Raw genomic sequence first — 11217 nt, 5'->3', positions numbered from 1 at the left:
GAAGAATTAAAAGGCAGTACGATCATTAACATATCTACTTGAAGGACTAAAATGAAAGATGGACAATATCAAGTGCTGGTGAGGATGCAAAGCAACTGCTACTCTCGTTGTCGTGGCAATGCAAAACGATAGAGCAACTGCTGAAAGCAACTTGGGAGTTTCCTGTAAAGTTAAATATACACGTATCAGAAGACCCAATAATATCACTCCTAAGAGAAATAAAAATACATCACAAAGACATTACAAACATTTATAGTAGTTTTATTCATATTGGTCAAAACAGAAAAGAATCAAAATATCCATCATTAGTGAATGGATAAACAAGTTGTAGTACATTCATACAATGGACTATTATTCAATAATAAAAAAGAATGAACTATAGATACTTATAACAACATAGATACATTATAAAAGCACTATAATAAGTATAAGAAGCCAAACTCTCCTGGTTTCATATTGTATTATTTCATTTATATGACCTTCTAGAAAAGACAAAACTATAGGAGCAGAAATTGGATTAGTGATTACCAGGAGCTGGAAATGCAGGCAAGGTATTGCTTGCAAAGCGGGGTGGAGGGACTCTCTGATGTGATGGAAACGTTCTATATGTTATCTTGATTGTGACTGGTTGTGGTTACCCAGACACATACAACTGTCAAAACTTGTGAAACTATTACACTTAAAAATGAAATTTATTGTATGTAAAATATACCTCAATAAATCTGACTTAAAAATAAAACAAAAGGAGTGAAAGTGGAAAAAGATCTCAAGAGTAAATTAGGTGACTCATTTCTACAGAAGTCACAAACATTTATTTTGGAACCACTGACCTGTACAACCCAAATGCCTTAATAATTTAGACTAGTGAACTAAAACCTTTTCATCTGAAAATAAGACTTTAGTCTACTTTTCAAGAATCATCCATTCTCTCTCTGATAAAAATGGAAAACTATGAAACACCAAAATACCTTAAAAGGGAGATTACTTTTCTTAACATTTTATCATTCATAGAGTTGAAAAAATTATCTGATATAAATTATATAATCTGAAGATAAGAGTGAGTGAGCTGCTCCAAGACCTACAGAAATAAGGCACTTTAGTTCAATTAAATGATTTCCCTGCAGGCAATGTCTTTTCAATCTGAGCTAATGACATCATTTAAGGAGGATGGTCCATTTAACTAAAAGGATCTTTTACAAGGCAGACAGACAGAAGGCAATCTAAGAATATTTGCAAGGACTTTCCATATTTCAAAATCATAATGGTGAAATGTCTACATAAAATTCTTAAAGTTAGATATTAATCAATATGCTGCAGAAATAATTTCATGGAAAAGAATGTAATAAAGCTCTTAGGAAGTTTTCCCATTATTTTTCCCTTTAAAGAAACCAATTCTTTCCTAATGGCAATTAGGCTACAACAGACTAACAATGACATGGAGTTTCTAGAAATTAGAACCTTATTTCTGAAATGCCAAACTTCTTTACCTACCTGCTGTTTCTAGGATACCTGGGTCCTACTGGCTTACTTTCATCTGACTTTATATTTCTGCATGTGAAATAAGCAGAAGCACAATTGTCAACCATCTTGAATTAAACTAGGTTGACCAGAAATTAGACTGTTCTCCAAGATGAGAAACGGTTTCAGGAACCCTCCAGAGGGCTCTTTCCTTAACCCTGTGCCCTAGAATCAGAAATTGAAAGTCTTAACAGAATTCAGTTCAGTTCAGTTCAGTCACTCAGTCGTGTCTGACTCTTTGCGACCACATGAATCGCAGCATGCCAGGCCTCCCTGTCCATCACCAACTCCTGGAGTTCACTCAAACTCACATCCATCGAGTCAGTGATGCCATCCAGCTATCCCATCCTCTGTCGTCCCCTTTTCCTCCTGTCCCCAATCCCTCCCAGCATCAGAGTCTTTTCCAATGAGTCAACTCTTTGAATGAGGTGGCCAACGTACTGGAGTTTCAGCTTTAGCATCATTCCTTCCAAATAACACCCAGGGCTGATCTCATTTAGAATGGACTAGCTGGATCTCCTTGCAGTCCAAGGGACTCTCAAGAGTCTTCTCCAACACCACAGTTCAAAAGCATCAATTCCCTGACATAAAAATTCCCCACAGTTCAGGATCCAGACAAGAGAAAAAACTTTGCCACCATAGCCTGGGGAGAAGACAGGTGACTGAAATCACGCAGTGGATGAAATCCATCAAGTTCCCTAGGAAAGATTTCTTTTTCCTAATTCTGGGTTTTAAAATTATTTTTCACTCAACAGTATAAACAGTGATTACTATCCTGCATGCCTTGGTAAGTAAGTTGAAACAATAAGGGCAAGAGATAGAACGTCTTAACCCTAAATGAGGGACATATAATCTAAGTTATAGAAGCATTTCTGCCACTAACAGCTGTGTGACCTTGGATGAGTCATTAACACTCCTTCAGTTTCCTCATCTGTAAAATAATCTCTGAGGACACTTCCAATTCATACAGTTGATAATTCTCTCATATATCAGAAAAAAATGGTTCATTTTTCAAAGCAGGTGAATAAAATATAGAGCTACTAGTAAATGAGTCAAATTTTACACTTGTGAATATTGAAAGAATAATAATATTGGAAAACCATAAAATATTATTTTTATTTTAAAAATAAATAAATAATATTGGAAAACTGCTAGATCATTCAGATATAACCTAAATCAAATCCCTTACAATTATATTCAGTGGAAGTGAGAAATAGACTTAAGGGACTAGATCTGATAGACAGAGTGCCTCATGAACTATGGATAGAGGTTCGTGACATTGTATAGGAGACAGGGATCTAGACCATCTCCAAGAAAAAGAAATGCAAAAAAGCAAAATGGCTGACTGAGGAGGCCTTACAAATAGCTGAGAAAAGAAGAGAAGCGAAAAACAAAGGAGAAGAGGAAATTTGAATGCAGAGTTCCAAAGAACAGCATGGAGAGATAAGAAAGACTTCCTTAGTGATCAGTGCAAAGAAATAGAGGAAAAAATAGAATGGGAAAGACTAGAGATCTCGTCAAGAAAATTAGAGATACCAAGGGAACATTTCATGCAAAGATGGGCTCAATAAAGGACAGAAATGGTATGGACCTAACAGAAGCAGAAGATATTAAGAAGAGGTGGCAAGAATACACAGAAAGTAAAAGAAAGTGAAGTCGCTAAGTCATGTCTGACTCTTTGCTACTCTATGGACTGTAGCCTACCAGGTTCCTCTGTCCTTGGGTTTTCCAGGCAAGAATACTGGAGTGGGTTGCCATTTCTTTCTGCAGGAGATCTTCCCGACCCAGGGATTGAACACGGGTCTCCCGCATCGTAGGCAGACGCTTTACTGTCTGAGGAAGAACTATACACAACCCAGGTAATCACGATGTTGTGATCATTCACCTAGAGCCAGATGTTCTAGAATGTGAAGTCAAGTCGGCCTTAGGAAGCTTCACTACAAACAAAGCTACTGGAGGTGATGGAATTCCAGTTGAGCTATTTCAAGCCCTAAAAGATGATGCTGTGAAAGTGCTGCACTCAATATGCCAGCAAATATGGAAAACTCAGCAGTGGCCACAGGACTGGAAAAGGTCAGTTTTCACTCCAATCCCAATGAAAGGCAATGCCAAAGAATGCTCAAACTACTGCACAATTGCACTCATCTTACACACTAGTAAAGTAATGCTCAAAATTCTCCAAGCCAGGTTTCAATAATATATGAACCATGAACTTCCAGATGTTCAAGCTGGAAGCTTTTAGAAAAGGTGGGGAACCAGAGATCAAATTGCCAACATCCAATGGATTATCAAAAAAGCAAGAGAGTTCCAGAAAAACATCTATTTCTGCTTTATTGACTATGCCAAAGCCTTTGATTGTGTGGATCACCACAAACTATGGAAAATTCTGAAAGAGATGGGAATACCAGACCACCTGACCTACTTCTTGAGAAACCTATATGCAGGTCAGGAAGCAACAGTTAGAACTGGACATGGAACAACAGACTGGTTCCAAATAGGAAAAGGAGTACATCAAGGCTATATATTGTCATCCTGCTTATTTTCTATGCAGAGTACATCCTGAGAAATGCTGGGCTGGATGAAGCACAAGTTGGAATCAAGATTGCTGGGAGAAATATCAATAAGCTTAGATTGCATATGACACCACCCTTATAGCAGAAAGTGAAGAAGAACTAACGAGCCTCTTGATGAAAGTGAAAGAGGAGAGTGAAAAAGTTGGCTTAAAACTCAACATTCAGAAAACTAAGATTATGGCATTCAATCCCATCACTTCATGGCAAATAGAATGGGAAACAGTGGAAACAGTGACAGACTTTATTTTGGGGGGCTCTAAAATCACTGCAGATGGTGACTGCAGCCATGAAATTAAGACACTTAGTCCTTGAAGGAAAAGTTATGACCAATCTAGACAGCATATTAAAAAACAGAGACATTACTTTGCCAACAAAGGTCCGTCTAGTCAAGGCTATGATTTCTCCAGTAGTCATGTACAGATGTGAGAGTTGGACTGTTAAGAAAGCTGAGCACCAAAGAATAGATGCTTTTGAAGTGTGGTGTTGGAGAAGACTCTTGAGAGTCCCTTGGACAGCAAGGAGATCGAATCAGTCCATCCTAAAGGAAATCAGTCCTGAATATTCATTGGAAGAACTGATGCTGAAGCTGAAGCTCCAATACTTTGGCCACCTGATGCGAAGAACTGACTCATTTGAAAAGACCCTGATGCTGGGAAAGATTGAAGGTGGGAGGAGAAGGGGACAACAGAGGACGAGATGGTTGGATGGCATCACCAACTCAATGGACGTGAGTTTGAGTAAACTCCGGGAGTTGGTGATGGACAGGAAGGCCTGGTGTGCTGCAGTCCATGGGGTTGCAGAGTCGGACACAACTGAGCAACTAAACTAACTAACTAACTAATATTGACAGAATTTTGAAGTCAGAAAAGTCTAGGCTTTAAAAACTATTAATTTGCCTGGCTGTCAGGAAATGTGCCTGATCTAGGAAAACAGAAACCTAGAACAGAGTTAAGAGATTGGTTAAGTGTCTAAGAAGAATTTGATGCATTAACTGATAATATTTCATCCAATCCTTCTATCCAGAAATGATCATAAGTTAAAAGCAAAGAAGAAAATTTTCCAAAGTCATCTGGTTCTATAATCAGTTGAGCTGCTATCCCTTGAAAAGCCCAATTTTTTTAAGTTGACCATTTTTTTCTTTGGGGGGGGGCAATGGTGTATTTCATATTCTTCTCTATTTTTTGATACAGGCATTAGTAAAACCTGTATTTTCATTTCTAGAAACTATAGAACCAATACATATTATCTATAATAATTTTCTTCATACAATCCTAGGTATAGGGAGAAATAGGTAAAAGAGTAGACAAAACAAGTTGATCATAAATAGATAAATGCTTCTATCCAAATTAAAGATATTTTACTAAATAAACAGAAAAAGTCCTAAAGGATTATGAGAACCGCAGAAATTCAGTGCTATAGGATTTGCAATCAAATTCCCCCATCTTTGAAACTTGGGCCAAGTTCCTTATCCCTTGTGATAGATACACTTCAGTAATTATATACAGCCACAAAGGAAGAATGTAAAAGATTCAGATGCTGGTCCTTTCCAGTAAATAATTTATTCTTTTTGATGAATATTCTAATAGCAAGTCATACCACTGTTTCCCACCATAAAGCTCTAAGCTTTTTAATAAGATTAAATTATCTAAGTATTAAATATTTTAACCTTATCTTAGATCACAAAATGGATAAATTCATAAGGAGACTTCTGAATTTTTCTTCGTAAGTACCTTATTTCAATAACTTTAGAAGTAGCATGATTTAATCAACATTTATTAGCAAGATATAATTTTCAGTTCTCTAAGTGAAATAACAAAATTAAAATCACCTCAAATCCATTTTGGAAAGAGATGAAGTATTAACAATGTTGTGCCATTTATGCCCCCATCTTCTGCTTAGATTTACTAAGTAACAACCAGATAATCAAGATATGATCCCATAAAAAGATAGAGGGAACAGTCATCTATAGAGTACCACTGGAGAAACCTAGGAAGGTACTTAACTCATCAAACCACAATCTCTCCCACTACCCAATGGCTCTTACTTCATCAGTCCTTCATTGTCCAGGGTTATTAAGGAAGACTCCTTTGTTAAGTACAAACAGTAACTAAACAACCCTCTTCTTTATTCATTTACCATGAGCAGAACATAAAATATGTGGGCCAGTGAGATAATAGGTTGAGATTCAGTGGAAGGAGGTTAGAAAAAGGTCTGGAGAGATGGAGAGAAAATGAGACATTTTCACGTATAAGTAAGAAGTGTTAAACTAGATTTCCTTTGTTCCTTTCTGACTCTGAAATTCGATCATTCATTTTTCTTAAATCAACACTACAAATAATTAACAAGGAAGAAATTTTTATAACATACATGATGATGTTTTAGAATCCTTAAAATATACTGAATGTTTAATAAAGAAAAGACCATGCCAATGTTAAAAATGAGCAAATACATGACAAGTCAACTTATAAAACATACAAATAATTAGAAATAAATGAAAATATCATAACTAGTCATAAACGAAATACAATAAAGTTATATATGTCAATGATACCTGAAAAAACTGGAAAAAGAAGAAATGCAAATTAAAACAACAATTAAATACTATTTTGGCAAATACTTTAAAAACTAAGGACTAGAAACCTACAATATCATGGAAAGATGTTTTCAGTATACAATATGGAAAAGTCAGGTTATAAAACAGTACATCAAATATGAAGTCAGATGTGTACAGAAAATGTCTCTAGACTGATATATACCAGAATTTTAGCAGGGATTATTTCTATTACTGATGATTTTCTTCTTCTTATGCTTACCACTTGTGGTGATTTTAAAATATGTTCACAAATCCTTTGACAGTCCTCCCTTCAAAATGTAGACTCTAATCCCTTTCCCCCTGAGTGCAAGTCAACTTCAATGTTTCCTTTCTAATGAGTGAAATGTAGCTGAAGTGATACTATATGACTATAGCTTCCACTTGACTCTTTCTTTAATCACCGGCTCTGGGGGAAGAAGTCTACCATGTCATGAGGATACTCAAAACAGCCAATGGAAAGATCTACATGAGGAAGAACTAAGCCTTCTGACAAAAGTCAGCACCAACTTATAGCCACATGAGTGAGTTCCCTTGAAAATGGCTTCTCTACCCTCAGTCAAACTTTCAGATGACTGTGCCCTAGTTAACCTTTTGACTATAATATTGTATGAGACCCCCAGGCCAAAAAACACAATGTTAAACTGTTCCCATATTCCTGACCCACAGAGAATGTGAGAATAATACAGTGTTTGTCATTTAATAATAAACAAAAGGTCAGTTTTAATTCCAATCCCAAAGAAAAGCAAAGCCAAAGAATGTTCAAACTACCACACAATTGCACTCATTTCACATGCTAGCAAAATAATGCTCAAAATTCTCCAAGCTAGGCTTCAACAACATATGAACTGAGAACTTCCAGATGTTCAAGCTGGATTTAGAAAAACAGAGGAACCAGAGATCAAATTGCCAACATCTGCTGGATCACAGAAAAAGCAAGAGAATTCGAGAAAAACATCTACTTCTGCTTCACTGACTACGCTAGTCCTTGACTATGTGGATCACAGCAATCTGTGGAAAATTCTTAAAGAGATGGAAATACCAGACCACCTTACCTGCCTCCCGAGAAACCTGTATGCAGGTTAAGAAGGAACAGAACGGAACATGGAATAATAGACTGGTTCGAAATTGGGAAAGGAGTGCATCAAGGCTGTATATTGTCACCCTGCTGATTTAACTTATATGCAGAGTATATCATGAGAAATGCCAGGACGGATGAAGCATAAGCTAGAATCAAGATTGCCAGGAGAAATATCAATAACCTCAGATATGCAGATGACACCACCTTTATGGGAGAAAGCGAAGAGGAACTAAAGAGCCTCTTGATGAAGGTAAAAGAGGAGAGTGAAAAAACTGGCTTAAAACAACATTTAAAAAATGAATATCATAGCATCTGGTCTCATCACTTCACAGCAAATAGATGGGGAAACAATGGAAAGAGTGACAGACTTTATTTTCTTGGGCTCCAAAATCACTGCAGATGGTGACTGCAGTCATGAAAGTGAAAGACATTTGCTCCTTGGAAGAAAAGCTATGACAAACCTATACAGCATATTAAAAAGCAGAGACATTATCTTGCCAACAAAGGTCCATATAGCCAAAGCTATGGTTTTTCCAGTAGTCATGTATGGATATGAGAGTTGGACCATAAAGAAAGCTGAGCGCTGAAGAACTGATGCTTTTGATGTTGGAGAAGACTCTTTGAGAGTTCCTTGGACTGCAAGAAGATCAAAACAGTCCATCCTAAAGGAAATCAGTCCTGAATATTTATTGGAAGTACTGATGCTGAAGTTGAAACTCCAATATTTTGGCCACCTGATATGAAGAGCTGACTCATTAGAAAAGACCCTGATGCTGGGGAAACATTGAAGGCAGGAGGATATGGGGACGACAGAGAATGAGATGGTTGGATGGCATCACAAACTCAATGGACATGAGTTAGAGCAGGCTCCAGGGGATGGTGAAGGACAGGGAAGCCTGGTGTGCTGCAGTCCACAGAGTCATAAAGAGTCAAACACGACTGAAGAGCTGAACAACAACAACAAAAACAACATATATGTTTTAGGTAATTTTCTGGTAGTCATGGCTTAGTTGTGTCTGACTCTTGCTATCCCATGGACTGTAACTGTCCAGGTTCCTCTGCCCATGGGATTTACCAGGCAAGAATACTGGAGTGGATTGCCATTTCCTTCTCTAAAGAGGTAATCTGCTATATAGCAATAAATAACTACACATCTCTATAGGGTTGTGATTAAAATTATAGACTTTGCCTTATTCATAAAAATCCAAAAATGTAGAAACAACTCAAGTCTATCAATAAGTGGATAAGCATTTATTGGCATAGGTTAACAATTCCAAATCTACCTTCTTTGAATAATAGGCTTGAGCAAATGAGTAAATACAATAAGATTGATGGAAGCTTAGTTTCTTACTACTAGAGAAGGGAGTTACAAATATGTAAAGGAAGACCAGAATGTGGCCTGTGGTGTTGGATTGGAATTGGGGTTACCAGAGTGAATTAATGCTTACTGCTAAGTAAACAGATAAGTAGATGGATCAGCGGATAGGTGGATGGACAGATACATGAATGTTTTAGATACCTACTATGCACAGCGAGTTACCTTAAAACTTAGTAGCTTAAAACAGCAACCATTTCATTATCTCTCACAATGTGTTAATCTCATAGTTCTCTGTTTTGACATCTGAGGTGTTACTGATTTTAGAAAGAGTGCCCCTCAGTGCTAGCCAATTCCACTGATGACTGGCTAGTTCACCTTGGTAGCACCTTATATCTCAAGCTTGACTGAACCCCCTTATTACAGCCCTATCATACGCATGAATAACTCCAAGCTTTGGTTCATGTTGTTATATCTCCACCTAAGTCTACTAGCATACTTCATTTTTATGTTTCTAGATCTTATAGTATCTGTGAGTTTTGATTATGAACACAAACTCATGTGTGCTCAGTCACATCCGACTCTTTTGTAACCCCATGGACTACAGCCTTAGGCTCTTCCAACCATGGGATTTTCCCAGCAAGAATATTGGAGCAGGTTGCCATTTCCTCCTTCACGGTATCTTCCTGACCCAGGGATCAAACCCACAACTCCTGCATTGGCAGGCGAATTCTTTACGTCTGAGCCATTTGGGAAGGCCATAAATACAAATATTCTATTATATAGTTAGCTACTGAGCTGACTATATACAAATTCCAGGCTAGACCCAAAGAGGGCTTTTTAAACAATGTACTTAAATGAATTTGTCTTTCTACCTAAATGTGGTATTGAAAAGAGAAACTGGTTAGTTGACTTCTGATTTAAAAAAAGCTAACCATATATTTTATAGTTTATATTACTTCACTATTAGCCTTTGTTCTATAGTTTCTAATGTATATGACCACAAGCAGGGAACTTGTGGTCCTTTGTGTTCTCCTTATACAGGATAAACATTAATACGTATTATATCCTTATGGAAGCATTTTCCTTGAAATATTCACATATTCTAGGTTTTCTTATATTTTCTTAATTTATCTCAAAATTTTGTTACTTAAAAACTCTACTATACAATAATAAAATTAAATGTCTACAATAAAAGTACAACTCTATATGCCAATTATATAATATGGTATGTTTATTAAAACACTATTAACTATAAAACAAAATTCAACCATTAAAAGGCAGATGATGTTAAACACCAGAAAAAGAGATTTAGTTACTGAAGTAACAAAAGAACATCTTATAAAGTAATCTCACTGTAAGGCAGCCCCATTGTATAGGAGCTAAAGACTACACACTGTATAGGCATTTTCACAAGATACCACTTTCCTAGGGCTTCCCTGGTGGCTCAGAGGTTAAAGCGTCTGCCTCCAATGCAGGAGACCCAGGTTCAATCCCTGGGTCAGGAAGATCCTCTGGAGAAGGAAATGGCAACCCACTCCAGTATTCTTGCCTGGAGAATCCCATGGACGGAGAAGCCTGGTAGGCTACAGCCCACAGGGTCGCAGAAAGTCGGACACGACTGAGCGACCTCACTCACTCACCACTTTCCTATTTTTGAAGGAGGAATTATCATGTCGTTTTAGAAAAATAAATCAATTCAAAATTAGGTGTTTATTGTCTTATTCATTTTTAAAATATTTTATACTGGCCAGTTTCTCCCAATGCACTTTGAAGTTGCCATCACCTATTCCCCAGGCATTTTGTACTTTTCTTATACAAATTGATTTCACTATTAATCTAAGCAAAATTATGTTAAGAAGAGAAATCTTCCATGGAGAAAATAAAAATTATCTACTTTATCCTACTAGTTTTAGAATAGTCTACTGTATAGATTACCATCATTCTCTTCTTAAAAAAATAATAAATAGGTGATTATACCCTTAAAATAAAATATATTTTACTAATATCTATGTTAAGTAATATGTTTTCATACCTATCCTTCCAGAATAATTACATGGGGAAAAAAAATGATTCCTATCACTTTAAAATTCTCTCACATAACTGAAAAAAATTCTTTTTTTTTCTAAAGCAGATAAAT

General features: G+C 36.6%; 1 protein-coding gene and 1 non-coding gene across 3 annotated transcripts in view; one reads left to right on the top strand and one right to left on the bottom strand.

Annotated features, from left to right (window-relative positions):
* The window catches only part of SKAP2 (src kinase associated phosphoprotein 2), a 166384-nt gene that overhangs the window by 109015 nt on the left and 46152 nt on the right, over positions 1-11217 (bottom strand). The window lies entirely within an intron of this gene.
* On the top strand, positions 10514-10586 carry TRNAW-CCA (transfer RNA tryptophan (anticodon CCA)). Its single transcript has one exon. It is a non-coding gene; the product is annotated as a tRNA-Trp (tRNA).

Source organism: Ovis aries, chromosome 4, assembly GCF_016772045.2.
Source record: "Ovis aries strain OAR_USU_Benz2616 breed Rambouillet chromosome 4, ARS-UI_Ramb_v3.0, whole genome shotgun sequence".
Classification (NCBI taxonomy): Eukaryota; Metazoa; Chordata; class Mammalia; order Artiodactyla; family Bovidae; genus Ovis; species Ovis aries.
This window is presented reverse-complemented; position numbering and strand designations above follow the sequence as displayed.